Raw genomic sequence first — 12,225 nt, 5'->3', positions numbered from 1 at the left:
AAGAGCTGTATCTCCCTTACATACTCAGACCCTCAGCCTAAATCTGTGTCTGGAGAAGACTCACTTCTTCTATGTGTGTAGGAGTGGGCTGAGGTGCTCCAGGCAAGGATGCCACCAAGGTGCCTTCTGAAGAATGTGGGCGACCCTGGGGGGAGACCCAGGACCAGGTAAAGAGATTATATTTCCTCACTGCCCTTGGGTGAATGGGTCTCCTAGTCAGAGTTAGTCACGGTCAGTGGGTAAAGGGAACTATGGGGGTGTTTCCTCCCCCTGCACCTTGGTTCCAGATAAAGTGGTTGATGATAGTGGGATGGATGGTTGGAAAACATCAGTCCACTGTCAGGTCTGTCTGTTTTCCTGCATGCGGTCTCTCTCCTGGGTTAATGAGTTCATCAACCTCACCTGTGTGCTGGGACTCTCTGTTGATCAGTCAAACTCATGTCACCTGGTGCCTCTCTCCTTCACTGTCTGTTGGATGTTGTTGTTGTTGTTGTTGTTGTTGTTGTTGTTGTTGTTGTCGTTAGGGTTCCAGTATGTGATTCTGGTCCTGCGTCATCTGGTTCCTCCATGGTCCTCCAGGTCTGTTTCTCTTTTTTCCTTAAGTATTCCTACAGGGAATGTGGTTCCTCAGTTCAGTTTTGTGTTAAACTTTAAAATCGCTTTCATGCTTTAATTTGAACTGAACGATGCTGTATTTTCTCCTGCATGCTTGAATGTGCTGCTGAGGTGGGGAACAATTCACTGCAATATGCAACGTAGCCTCTTTGTGTTATTTTCTATTACACACACTACCTTAGGAAATGGAGTGTGCTGTCACGCTAATAAAAACTAAAGCACATCATTTATATTTCTTAGTGACAACGTTAATTTAGTTTTAGTGTCACATTGGAACTTGGAGGCAGTAGAGTCATCAGGTGAAGAGGAGGTTCACCCTCTGGTTCAGATCAGCAGTCCATCATTATGGACCCGAGACTAACAACCAATCACACACAATCATACAGTCATACTATAATTAGTAACAGTAAACCTGCAATTTTGTAATACTGTGGGAGGAAACCCATGTAGAAAAGCCCACATACTACAGATTCCTAGAGAAATGTTTTAAATTGGAAACATTACTGTATATAGTGAAGGTGCCCTTTGTTACCCTTGGATTGTGACACATCTTGGTGTAAATATGCACATGTGACAGTAAGGTACCATAATGGGTCCAGAACTGCTGTTTAAAACCAAAGCAGGAAGGGGGGTGGGGGGGGAGGGGGTTTACAAAGTACAAAAAACAGCATATTTCCCTTTTTATCCCTAAGGATAGTACATTTTTGTGCTAACTAACAATGTTAGTCACATTGGCTAAAGGTTCTTTGTTGGAATGTATATTTGAATAACTTGTTACTTAATTTACTTCCCACAAATGTCACGGTAAAATATCTAGTTGAAAGACTACATTTGACAGTGCATTTTTATGGCAAATGTTATGTGTATGTATGCACCACAAATCCTGGCTGGACATTTGTTTAACTTAGATTTTGTAAAAAGATTTTTTTTTTTTTTTTTTACAAAGTTTTTTACAAGTTTTTAATTTCTGGAGAAATGGAATGACGCCCATGACTATGGTTTAGGAAATAAACATGCTGCAGTTGCGTAACAAATAACCATTTATAAACCTGACTGTAAGCTTAAAATATGCCTCTGATGATTTATGGACAATGAGAGGTTATTATTTTCATGTTTATGAATATCTTGAGGGGCTCGCTTGTCTGCGAGTAGAAAATGGTTTTGTCTGGAAGGATGAGATGAATAGCGCTGCACGCCTCATGAAATAACAATGATCAACACCCCGCAAGCCTTTCAAGCATAGAATCTAATTATAGTGCCATAACAGGCAACTCCAAAATGATCTGGCTTGAATACTTTATGGAGTATTTGGGGAAACGGAAAGTTCTCTGATATGATGTGCTTCTGGCTCAGGACTGTTGTAGGTTTAAACCATGAACTGTGTGTGTGTGTGTGTGTGTGTGTGTGAGCTTAAATGGCGAGCTGAAGGAGTGGGCTGAATATTTGTGTGAAAAAAAATTCATTGGTTATGTAAAATTAAAACAATGTTTCACTGTTATGAAAGATGGATTATTTAAGGTGACAGTAGGGTTATGTTAATGTTTGGTCAGCGCTACAGTGAGATACACGTCCGAGGACTAATTTTGACAAGAAAGGGAACTGTTGCAAGAACAATCAAAGAGGACTGAGATTGGTGAGGAAACTGCAACAATGTAAAGTGATCCCTTGCTATAACGCGGTTTACTTTTCACGGTTTCGCTACTTCACGGATTTGCATCGTGCATTGTGTTCTGCGTTCTGATTGGCTAAAAAGTCACTCCGCTTCTTCTCTACCTGTGCGCCAATAACGTTGCGGTTTAATATGTACACGTACGTAAAACAGCTTGCCAAATTGACATTACGTACGTGCAAATTATCTTGCAATTTCGAGTTTATCAGACCCCATAATGTCGACAAAACGCTCTGGACCGGCAAAAGTACCTGCGGTAGGGACCAAAAGGCAGCGGAATCTGTCTATCGGTGATAAAGTAAAACTATTGGACATGCTAAATGAAGGTAAAAGCTATGCGGCTGTAGGTCGCCATTATGGAATTAATGAATCTTCCGTTCGTTCCATAAAGAAGGAAGAAAAAAACATAAGGAAGACAGCAGCAATAAGTTTTAATAAGGATTCAAAAAGGGTTGCAACTGCCCGCAACAAGACCAGGTAATTTGTATTTTTTTCATAATCATTTTTAATTTTCTCCCGTTCACGGTGGGCGGTGCTAATCTCCGCAATTTGAAGCCTTCTGTTCACGTTGATGATTAAAATTATTATTTGACAGTACATTACAGAAGTTATTTGTTGAAACGTTTCTAAAGTACTTTTATTTTACTTTATTTGTGAAACAAATGGTTGAGACTGTAAAATGGTTTGTTCGTTCTTTCTCTTCTTTTTCTGAGTATTTAATTGTAAAAAAAAAAAAGATTTCTACTTCACGGATTTTGCCTATCACGGGTTCTTTTTGGAACGTAACCCCCGCGAAAACAAGGGTTTACTGTATAGAAAGTGTGTCTGTCTCATCAGGGCTCATCAGAGCTTCCTCTTAAATCAGAGGCTGCATCTTAATCAAGGTCCTAATTATAGGCAATCAGCTTTAGTGTTCACTGATAGATGTCACAGCTGTCTGCATTTGATATGTCTTGGATACACAGTCCACTGCAGAGTGGCTACAGTGTGGTTTCAACAGTACTTGTTTGCAAACAGGCCTGGACTTTAGTTGAATGACTGACAGACTGTGAGTGCTAGTTTCATCCAACTATAACGTCAGTAAAACCACCGGCTCATGGATCAATGTTAAATCCATGTCTGTTTCTGTTCAGAGGTGCATATTCTAGGGCAGTATTATTTGCTTATGTGGAAAGTGCTGATGGGATAGCGTTTTATATTAACGATAAGGTTGTAACAGTTCACCCAAGATGTGGATAAAGATACAGCTGTGTCAGTTTTACCCTTCCAAGAAGTTGAATTAGTTGCCTATCTCTAATAGTTTGGTTCTCTCTCGTCAAACACAGCCTGCGTATGTTACCTGCTTTTGAAAACCATTTCTTCTGACACTGTAATTTACTTTTGTTTTAATGTTTATTTCAAGCTCCCCCTGCCCCCCTCCCCCCCATCGCCTCAACAAAAATCTGGACAAATTACATTTTAAATGTATTGAAAACACAACAAGTAATTTTAGTTATGATGAATCTAAATCAATGACATCAAATAACACTCAGCTCAAAAAGAGAAAATAAAAGTGCAGTCATGCTGTCATCACTTCAACCAAATTCCCTCTCGTTTGTTATACCCCACCTGGGAAAAGAACCACGTACTGCTTATATATATATATACATATATATATATATATATATTCACAGTTGTTTTTCACATTTTACGGAAATCACTCACTGTTAAGATCGCCATTATTTGGATAAATCAGAAATATACACTGGTGTCAAACACGTATATCTACCTGGTGTCTTTCTTTTTCAGTAACGTGCAGTAATATCCATTGGTTTTCTGTGTTTTCCCTTTTCTTATTTACTGTTTTAGCCCTAACAGACATTTTGTTCAGTTGATTGAAATAGTAATCAATCGATCACACGAGCAAAGCCACAACATATGTGCTGTTTAAAAGAGAGCGTTTTGTTTTTTGGGTTTTGCACTTTCGTTGTTTTTCCACCTTCATCCCTGTCCTTTCATACTGCCCACTGCTCTGTCTGCCCATTACGTCCTCCCTTGTGTTCCACGGCCCTAATTGGATGGTGCACGGACACTGTGAAAGGGAGAAAATCATTATACTTATTGGTCCACACTTTTCAGACAGTAGAAAACTGAACTGAATAAATCCCTGCTGATAGAATTTGCACTTTGGTCTGACAGCTGAACAACAGGGCAGCCAGGAGGACAGTAATAACAGAATTCGCATCACATTCTGTGGAAGCCATATTAACAATTGCAGCGTGGCATAATAATTTGAACTGATGCTCCGAGTGTCGATGCAGCTCTGGATTTGTTCAACAAACTCTGAGGCGGGACGTGTCTCCTTGTTGTTATGTGACTGATTTGTGGTACTGTTGAGAACGACGTGTCACAACGACGGGGCCCAACATTATTACACTGAGGTTTGAACCGTTAACGTCGAATAAATCATTTGATAAACAAAGTCTGTGACTGCACCAGGTGCATGCATTCTATGGTTGCAGCTGTACTTAAGCTACTTTCCTGTCAAAGCTGAAATGTCTTAGTATGTGACTAATGTAGGAAAATCTGTCATCAATTGGGCAGAAAACACCACTGATATTTTTAGTTTCCAGTACCTGTGACAGTGGTGATGTGTTTAGTGAGCCCACATGTCAGCTTGTTTTAGGTATTATTCCTTGTTTATAGTATTATTATATTTTAAATAAAAAGTTTAGTGGTATGGCCAACATGGGGTTGATGATTGCAGATATATGCATCGGGAAACTTTAATGTGAGCTTTTGATTTAAATTTTTATAGATGAAATGTTTAGTTGCACATCTTTATCATGTGGAAAAATCCCACTTAATAAGCAGTCATTTGTTAACCCCCTAGTGGTAGCACGCACACCCCTGCACCACACCATGAGAATTCCTAACCTAGAACATAAAACTAATGTTGCAACATTTAAAAGGTAGACTCAGTAAAAATAATAAACCAAAACATTTAACGTGTTATCATTTTGATGCATTTTTGTTGAGTTCATAATTTGCCCGTTTTTAGTGTAAGAACCAATGGCCACAACTTCAGTGGCCAATTTATTTATAAGTGCTAATTTCCCTTTTTTACCAAAAAGATCCAAGTCAACCTAGTGTAATTAACCTTTAGCAAAAGATCAATAATCTTGGAGCAGCTTAGGAGACTTGAAGTCAAACTTGAAACATGGAGCCATAAACACCAGACTGACACACGTGAATGTTTCTGTTGTGGAATGGGAGGTAAACAGACAACAGTTCTACTGTGTGTTGTTTAATCCTGTTTCCCAACAGCTCACCGAGCAGTTACACAGTCAGTGATAAGGCTGTGACTGTGCAACAGGAAGTTATTTTAGCATGTTAGTGTTAAATAAGATCGGAAAATAAACAATAAAGTTGGCCAGCGCAGATTAAAGACACGGTTGCTTTTATTTAGTCGCACATCAACGATAACACGATCCCTCAGGTGTCGTTCTCTCCCCTCCTCCCAAAACCAATTCACAGGTCCAAATGATTTACCCTTTGATTTCATTATTCTCATTCTGACCTAATTAGATTTTTGGCAATTTACATATCAATGAAAAGCAAGTGTTGAATACAGTTGTAGTGGGCACATTCCTAATGAAACACCATTTATTTTTAACAGTTGAGGATGAAATAATACATTCTAGGAAAAAAACTTATAGCTTAAAATTAAATAATTTAAAAAATGTCTAAATTGTTTTACAGTTTATTAAATTGTAAAGTAAAATATGAAAGATAATTAAACCTTGTCCCAGTGTGAGACTGTAAACACTGACACAAAGAACAGTCTGTCCTGACACATGGCAAGGTTAACAAACAAGGACAGTAATCAAACTGATTTGTCTGGCAAAATAAAAACACCGAACACCTGAACAGGTCGACAGTAAATGTGTTCTTGGGAGAGTCACTGTGCAGATGGATGACGACGGAGACCACAGCCTACTGGACCGAGTGTCCACATCTGATAATGATGGATGAAACTGTCCACTTGTCAGGAACGCCCTCTGCACTACACACACACACACACACACACACACACACACACACACACACGAACTGTGGAGTAAAAAAAAAATTCCATATGGATACTGTGAAATGCTAATGATAGGAAATGAAAACATCTAAAGAAGAGAATACTGCCTAATGCACAGCTCCAGGGACAAAAGAGGAGAAAGATGCTCCGAAAGTAGGTGACAGTAATTGAGAAAAGTAAAGGTGAGAAACAGAGACACAGAGAGGGGCTGTCATGGCAACGTGCTAAAAATGACAAAGCAACACTTAATTACCACCTCCACCCACAGGTATGATGCATGCATAATGGGGAAGGTGACAGGACACCTGCTACAAAACCTCAGCTAGTTAGCACCTGCTGGTATTTCTGGAGCACCATGTGTCAGGAGACCAGCACTTTTTCTTTCTGTCTTTCTTTATTTTAAACTGAATTATACATAAGGAAATACCAGGAGATCTGCTGCTCCGACTGTCAAAGATACGCCGTGACACGTGGTCCCTGCTGCTTTTGCTCGACACCATTTAGAGGAGCAGCGTGTACTATCATGATTTTCAGGGTAGTATTTTTGTTCTCACTTCCCCTGCAAGACCTTTACAACTGAAGATAGCAAGTTAATTCAGTAATAGAATTGAAACGCAGTGCTTTTGTACACGAATGTTGTTAGTCCTAGTTGAGCTGTCAGAGTAAACCAGGTCGGCTCTGATCCACGTACCTCGGCTCTTGGCTTTTGAAATGATGTCATTCATCACTGTTACTCGTGTCTGCAGACTCAATTCAGTCCTTACGTTCAGACAAAGTAGATGTTCGTAAAAGCTGCAGTCATTACAGGTGTCAGGGTGAAACGAGATTAGATTTACCTCCTCGAAATGATCTATCGCTGGGGCTGAATCTGGGCAACACTGCATTGTTGTATTTGATATTTGGGAAGACATAATATCTCTTGTAGAACTACTACAAGTGTACTTATATGTAATAATTCCTTTCGGAGATGTTGTTGAAAGTATGTGATTTAAAAAGACGTGGTGATAGTGAGAATCTTGCACCTGATCTTGTCCATCATACAGTATTTGAATACAATGTAAACATGGACATGAAGGACATAACAAATGGACAGTTTGCAGAGGGATTTCTGTGTGTTCTGTCGTGTCCTTGTGTGGTCCTTCAGTCTCTGTTGTTCTACGTTCTGGACTTAAGAAAGGCCCATGAAACTGCTGGCTGGTGGTTATCATTTAATGAGTTCCCTAATTTATTTTACTTCTGGACAAAACAACTAAAAAATGATTACTATCCTAAGGAGAATTTGCCTTTAGTGGACAAATTGCAGGTCTATCGTAAAATTACTGACAGAAATTGTTCCATCAATCTGCTCATAGGACATGAAGGGGTTTTTGTCCCGCCACCTGCTGGCCATAAAACAATCACTATAAGATTTACTCCACAGTAGGTGGTGTTCAGAGGACGTCTCCACCTCAGACTGCTACATACTTTCTGAGCTAATCTGTAATGTACACACAGCACCACAGGGAAACTAAAGTAATTATCCAGTATGATGCAGACACAGTGTGTTCAGCAGCAGCAGCAGCAGCGCTGCAGGATCAGGGGAATTTAACACAATAGTCACAGTTTCTGAAAATGTAACCACAGCTAATTTATTCATGTATTTGTTGGTTAGTAGTAGTTTAAGACCAATGCTGTTTCTCCATGTTCAGTGCTGATCATTTTGATTCTTTTATGATGGGCAGAGAAAAGTACATCATCTTCCTCTGCTCCTTTGCCTCAGAGTGACTAATGGCCCAGAGATAAATCTTACATAAAGAGTTTCCACAGATCTCCCGTCGTCAGCTGTTATTCTCCAACTAAGGTCAAGAAACTGCAGAATGACAGGAACACACTGCAGGCTGTGTCTTTGTCCTCGTCCCCCACTCTGACCAGGCCCAAACATTTGCACAGTTAAAATTTGTAAATGAATCAACAGACTCCACTCCTCCGTCGTCTCATAACTTTGATTTCACTTATGATGGAAATGAGCCTCAAGATGGGAGGGACCGTAGTGTCCTTCAGCCCTGGACACACGCAAAATAAATGGACTGTTTAAAAACTGGACCTTTAGTTGACGGGAACAAGCAGAAAATATCAAGGTGAAAATGATGTTTATTAGTCACTCTGTTTAACTTTGAGCAAAGGACGCGAAGTGAACTCCACAGGGAAAGACTGTGTTGAATTTTAACTGACAGTCAATTCACCAAATTAGTAAAAACAAATGTTTATAATTAAGCTATCGATACAGCGGTAGGAGAAAGATGGATTACCTGAGGCTAACGGACGCACACGGAAGGTGGAAAACAGGATTCAAGCAGAGAAGAGTAACAGCAGACAAGTGTTAGGGCTGAGGTGTGACACCGGCACAGCAGCAAGAGTGAAAAAGAGTGTTTACAAGATGGTGAAGGGAACTGCTGTGATATACGGTTCGGAGGGAGTGAGAAGAAACGAGCGGATCAGAGGAACAGCTAAAACGGAGCTGTGAATATGTAACGACAGTGAGGAAGGTGCGAGGTTTGAACTGACGCTTAGGAGACGGGCTGGAAAAATGGTGCGGAAGATAGTGTTGCCATGATATTTAGAGAAGATAGAGACCCCCGAAGAAGATAGATGAATGCAGTTAAAATAAGGACATTTGATGATTTGTTTTTAGAGACTTCAGCCCCATTCTTCATGTCTACCTGGTGCTTTTTTCTGTTCCAGCAATACATACAAGTTTTTTTAATTTTTTCGAATGTTGATATACCACTTATTCATTCACAGCTAGCTAACTAATCCTCTGACACACTAATAACAATATGTTACTTCTTCATAACGACCAATCTCCTCCTGAGGATTTGTCTTTGCACTTGGGTTTCACTGCAGTATTGTCCTTGAATTTGACTACTGCTGCGTTCTGTCTTTTTTTCCACTGGAAAAACACCATATATATACATCCAATCATTTTTATTGGCCTCTTACCTGACAGCAAGAAGACAGATTTGCTGGTTCAATTCCTGGTCTTTTTCTGTAGATGATGCGTGTTTTCTCTGGGCACTCCTCCAGTATAAAAACATTCTTTGAATTAAATGTCCAGTGAGAAATCTATCTCCGAGTGACCTAGCTTAACTTTGAGACAAAAGTCAAAGCTCACTGCCTCCTCTGTTGCTGCTCTTTCTCTTACAGCTCGTCGGGATCAGAGATGTGCAGCGGAAGGATGAAAAATGAAACACCAGTAGTTTTGCTACACTGTGGGAAACAGGATCATGTGGGTGAGTGTGAGCTGAAGATGATTGTCTTACTCTGGGGATTTGGGAGACGGGGAAAAGTCAGGGAGATCAGGAAACTTTATCGGTGCCCTTGCTTGTCATCCAGCGTGTACCAGTGTCATCATCACTTTCTACCTGAAGGGTCACTGATGGTATGAGTCCTCGATGCTGTAGTTATATTAAATGGCTTTAATATGACAAACTACTGTTACTTCTGAACTTGAATGTATCTCTCATCAGATTATTCTGACAAGCTAAGGCTAAGCTAAGAACTCACCTAACACGAGCTAATAATCACTATCCCCACTATGTGTGTTCAGAAGAAGAAAATAGTTATAGTTAAATTCCACAAACAAAGGATCCTGGAGTGCCCTCAATGGAACAGAATCTGTAAAACCATAAATCTATCCCACAGTATCAAAGTCACTTGTTACTGTTTCTGACACCACTGTAGCTTTTCCCACACCACTATACACAAGACTGGACATTTTAATTCATTTTAATTAAAGTCCCAAACATCAAAGTGTTTGACCGTCACCTCATAGCATCACATGTGCAATTAAGATGTTAATAATTGGTGAATTTATATTGAAAATAAAAGGGAAAATAAAGAAAGTTTCCCCTGTAAATGTTAGTGCGCTGTTGAAAATCCCCGTGATGAGTCAAGGCTTCAAACACAGGGCTGATTCAAGGTTCCAGAACTGAGCTAAATTGGCTTGCTGAGGAGTTTGTGAGTAATTCTGTTGTCAAGTGACACATCCTCCTAATGAACATAAAGAAAAACCTCGGCGTTATTAAAAAATCTCTGGTTATTCCTGGCAGAACAAATATGGAAAAAACCAAAAAGATTAAACAAACAGAGCTTCTGAGATAGGAGGAAGAGTAAAGTCAAGCATGACACAGTGGAGAGATTAAAACAACAGGGATTTCAAAAGAAAGACTTTCCTTCCTACAGTTACAGAGCAAAATCCACATCATCTGTCTTTTTTTTTTTAAATAGCTGAAAAAACAACAGCCATGGCTGTTCTCACGTTCCCCTTTAGTTCTTACTGCAAAACGTTGATGCACTTAAGAATAAAATCCACAGGTTCTAAAGTGGATTTATCTAGTGTTGGTGTAGAGGAAGGTTGAAGCTGGCTGTGATTGGACTGCTTTTAACAAGTGTTTATTTCATTTTTTATAATCATACAGTTGTGACGAACAACAAAGCAGGACAAGACTGTGATGTCATCAGTGGAGGTGTTTGATTGACATATTTTGAATGTATTTTGAGAATGGATTCATGAGACTGTCCACTGTTATAATTGTCCTTTTATTTAAAAATAAATCTTACATCAATACATCAGTTAGTAAAAAGTTGGAATTTTATATCCGGAGCCAAACTGTCAAAAACTAAAAGGTTTAACTGCTATTCACCGCAGTATGACATCCGGTATGTCGGTGCAACGCCAAGCCAAGGTTCAAAATAATAACATTTTTGACGATTACATTTGCTCTTGATTTATTTATCATAACACTGTTCAAGTGTTTTCTTATTGGCTGCCTGGTTACTGTATCTTGGCAGAATCCCATCTTAGAGGTTTGAATGTGGCATCAAAGAAAATGCTGTCGCTCTCCTGCCTGTCACAGTCCAGATTTGTCTAAAGGTCCATGTATGGCGCGAGGCTGTGATGGATTTACAACAAACCAAACTGTACAATGCAGAGTTGTTGTCATGTTTATTTTAACCCACACTGAAATCACTGGTTTAGAACATAAGTGTGTTGAGCCTGACGTGTCCCTGATAAACTGTTAAATAGCATGAAAACAAAGATCTACTTGGCTTAAGTTTTTCAAACACTGCAGTGACTGCAGTGCCAAAATGAAAAATGAAATCAACCCTACAATAACAAATGAATCATTTGTAGTTTGTGTTTTAAATCTATTTGATTGTGGAGTATAGCCTTTGTATTTATTTAATCATTAAATAATATTTTTCAAACACACAAATGTACAACAGATATATATGCACATATATATATTTTGTCAGAAACTACTACAGCTAAAAAAAATTGCTGTTAGCCAGTTTGTGTTTTATTTTTTATTTTTTTAATGCTGTCCTTTATCTTCCCTTGCACCAGTGTTTTGTCCTAAAAGATGAAAACTTAGACATGATTTCCTTACAGAACCACCTGTCTCAGTTGACCTTTGCAATTCTTACCATCCGGTGGATAGTCATTAATAACTTTTCAAAGTAAAGTACACCTGGAACTGGAGCGAGCTTTTAATTGCTAACCAAGCACAACATATGGGTCAGAGAAGTTAGGCTACACGCTCCATGTGGCTAATCATAGAATACCATTATAATAAAAAACCAGCCCAGTCTTCCATTGATGTAGGGCCTTAATGGTGGAGCTTTTGCGATTCCAGAACCTTCAGCCTTCTGTCAGACGGAGGTTACTCTGTGTTAGATGATCACAGTGATAATCATATGCAGGTAGTCTGTGGTCCCTCCACTGCTGCACCACCTATTGCTCCTGCATCTCCACACCTGCGTGGGGCATTTATTGAACTTACCATGTGTAGTTTCCCACTTTCCAATTCCTTCCCTCCATACTGTGGAGCTG

The 12,225-nt window shown here is 39.5% G+C and overlaps 1 long non-coding RNA gene across 1 annotated transcript in view; it reads left to right on the top strand.

Moving 5' to 3' along the window:
- The first annotated feature begins 2,719 nt into the window (after nucleotides 1-2,719).
- Nucleotides 2,720-12,225, top strand: part of LOC103380029 (uncharacterized) — a 13,585-nt gene continuing 4,079 nt past the window's right edge. Inside the window, exons 1-2 of the long non-coding RNA XR_521630.3 lie at nucleotides 2,720-2,761; nucleotides 9,537-9,622. This is a non-coding gene — a long non-coding RNA (uncharacterized LOC103380029). The remainder of the gene's footprint in view (nucleotides 2,762-9,536; nucleotides 9,623-12,225) is intronic.

This window comes from Cynoglossus semilaevis, chromosome 6 (genome assembly GCF_000523025.1).
Source record: "Cynoglossus semilaevis isolate Cse_v1.0 chromosome 6, Cse_v1.0, whole genome shotgun sequence".
Lineage (NCBI taxonomy): Eukaryota > Metazoa > Chordata > Actinopteri > Pleuronectiformes > Cynoglossidae > Cynoglossus > Cynoglossus semilaevis.
Note: the sequence above shows the minus strand (reverse complement) of the source record. Positions and strands in the feature narration are given on the sequence as shown.